This window comes from Thalassophryne amazonica, chromosome 4 (assembly GCF_902500255.1).
Source record: "Thalassophryne amazonica chromosome 4, fThaAma1.1, whole genome shotgun sequence".
NCBI classification, from domain to species: Eukaryota; Metazoa; Chordata; class Actinopteri; order Batrachoidiformes; family Batrachoididae; genus Thalassophryne; species Thalassophryne amazonica.
In genome coordinates, this window is record NC_047106.1 from 90,577,174 (window position 1) to 90,580,647 (window position 3,474).

Sequence of the window (3,474 nt, forward strand, 5' to 3'; positions counted from 1 at the left end):
GGAAAATCCGTGATAGGTGAAGCTACAGCATTTAATCGGTGCAGCTGCAGAGCCACTTCCTGAATTTGTGTCAAAATAAAAGTTCTGTAGTGTTTCATACACGGCGCAGTCTTATTCTAGGTTTCAGTTTTGTTTCCGTTTGATCACACAACGGAGACATACATCGAGCACAATGATTGACATGACCAACAGCCAATGACAATGGAGAAGCATACAGGGTGGCCAATCAGATTGCAGTAAGAGCAGGCAGCCGCTGTGAATGGATTCACAGGGGCGGGAAAAATTCACAGGGAAAACCCTAATCGGCGCCTGGACTTCTCTCTGCTCTTCTACTGATACAAGGTTGGAATTGTTTCTTTTATCTTAATTAACTGTGCTTTACTTTTGTTAATCTTTAAATGCAACAGCTACGAACATCAGCTCCTTAATTTGCTGCTGTGTGAATCCTAGCAGTGATTACACATTACCTCTCTCTCTCTCTCTCTCTCTCTCTCTCTCACTCACTCACACACACACTTTGGAGACACAAAAACTTTTTTTTCCGCTTGTGTGCTTTTGCTTCCGTTTTGTCAGACCCGGCGCCAGAAAAAAAAAAAAAAAAAAAAAAAAAAAAAATATATATATATATATATATATATATATATATATATATATATCACAGGGGGCGGGGTCGCCCCTCCCCCCCCCCAAAAAAAGTGCGCACCGGAGGAGACGTGCGCTCCTGGAAAGCTCGTATATTTACGCTGCACCGTTGTAAGAGACTGACTAAGAGTGAAGAGTGATGACAGTATTTTTTTAAATTATTATTTGAACGTATAGACGCTCAGTCAAGTGATCTCCTGCATACCACAGAGCCGGTGTTCTGTTGAGATGAGATGCGCCAACTTTCGACACTCTGAGCTGTGACGTACCTTCGCATTGTCCAATAGGAACGATGCATCGGGCCAAAACATGGAAGACTCGTGGCAGAAACCACTGATCTCTACAAAATGGATTGGACCAATCTGATTGGTGCAGAAACCACTGATCTGTACAAAACATTAACGTGTGACAGGACTGCTCATTTAGAGAGCAGTTTTCTGAAGAAAAATCATTGGAAATGTTTTTTTGTTGTTGTTACCTCAAAATTTCTGATTATTGTTAAAAAAAGTTTAGAACACTTGTAATTAAAACAGGTAAATAAATCAATAAATGGTTCTTTAGAAACCTTTCATCTGTCAATTAAAACCACCTGTTATTTCAGATTAGATAATTTCTTGTTTAACATAAGGAACCTCAGACATTTATTTTTAGACAAATAAAATAACATGGAAACTTGTATATTTTTTGAAGTCTGGTAGATTATTTATATCTTATTTCAACCAGAAAAACAAACACTAAATAAATACAAATGTTTATTATAAATGCAAAAGGAAATAATTTAACAATGACTGCAGTGTGATTGTAAAGTAGGATTTCTGTGACATAAACCTCATGATGTTTTTTTTATATATATAGTCATTTTAACTTGTAATTTCGTCAAAATATGTAATTGCCTTTAATGTTATCAGGACGCCCCCTCGTGGTGCTGGGTCCGCGTTTTGTACTATGATCAAGGTGAAATGACAGTGAAAGTGTGTGTTTAGGTGTGTGTTCATGGTGTTTAGGTGTATAGTATTTGTTCATTGGGGGTTCGGTAAGGACGGGTGGGTGTGCATGTTTGGGGAAGGATTCGTTGGGCCAATGCCAGGGCCGAAATTTGTTCCCAGTCTGACCCTGGGGTAAGGGTTAAAGGTAGGGAGGGTTAGTAATAGTAAGTTAAAAAAAAAAAAACCTGTCATGAAAATTTGAATCATTTTGTGACGGGAGCATGAAAAAAAAAAAAAAACTCGGGCCGTGTATGCTGTCACAATGTTTGCTTCCCCTGGTTGGTACAGCAGATGGAGGGGCAGCGTCATCTGTCAGCATGTCATCATCTGAAAAGAAAAGAACCCGACTGATTCATGAGGGGTCGTCCGGATGGCCATGAGGACCATGAGACATTTCACATCCCAATCTCTGTGGTTGGCTGCCACATATTTGCACAGGATGGTCACCACAGTTCAGTTGGCCCTCTCCATCTTTCCTGATGACTGGGGGTAGTGGCTGATGTGGAAGATTGTCTTCACCCCCAGCACTTGCCAGAGTTGTTGCATGACTTCACTGGTGATGACTTCACTGGTGAAGTGGGTGCCTCTATCCGAGTTTATGTGGATAGGTCGTCCAAATCATGAGAAGATGTAATTCATCAACAAGTAGTCTGTCATCAAGGCTGTATCATTCAGAGCCGGTCGACATTCCAGCTATTTGGTGAAGTCATATGTGACAGTGAGGAAATATTTCTTTCCTCTTGCAGACTTTGTGAGTCAGTACAAATGTTCTGACATTTTGCATCACAACTAACTGGCATGTTATGAGTATGCCAGCAATTTCTGCATACTGTGAGGACTGCGGTCCCAGCTGAAACTTCTGTGGCTCATATGGCATATTGTCGACCCACGCGACCCCCACTCCTGCCCAGACGATTGTTTCATGGTGGAATGAACAGCCATCAACGTACGGAGTGATCATGCGTTTTCAGGCATTGTAGTCAAAGTAACGGTGATTAGGTGAGTCTGACCAAGAATCAAGCCGACCCATGCCAAATGTCAAAAAATCCATAATTCATGCCACATCTGGGAGGAAATATGAATTGTGGCATACAGCCATCTGACAACTCAGCCTGCGCTGCGACCCGCCCTTAATGATTCATTCCATGCACATTCAGCCCTGGAACACCATGTTGGTGGACCACATTAGGATTACCCACACAGCTGTCAGAATGCAGTGAGAATATGACAAATTCACTTACATTGCTGTACGAGTGAGGTCCGATTGCAGGTGTAGGAAATATAATCCAGCAGCACTCGAGGTGTGCTTGAGGTGTGTTCAGGCCCATCGGGACATTTGGCCAGCATCCAAAATGGCGGCTCATTTCGAACCACTCCCAGAATGCTTTGAATGCTGTTTTCATGCCATTTGAACATTTAGATTGAAGTCAGACTGCGCACTGACCACGGTTCAATATTTTTCCATCTCAACTCTTTTGCACATGTGCAAAACATTTTGGGTGGCCACAGGAATCTGCCTGATTGTTAGACTGCTCTCAGAATGCTGTCCGACATCCACGAATGTGACTCAACACTACCGGAATGTGGGCCGAACTTTCATTCGGGCGGCATTCAGCCTCATTCAGCCTCAAGTGTGACGGGGGTATTACAACTTGTCATCAAGATTGAAACAAAAGCAAGGCACAGATCATGTTAGAGAAAAGAAAATTAGTTACGATTTTACTTTAAAAATCCAGCACACTGTGACTGCACTGTGATAATTCTTTCAATTATTTATTTATTTATTTATTTGTGTAATGGGGTGTACAACAAAGGAAAGTTCTGGTGAAAAACAAAATTTGCTGGC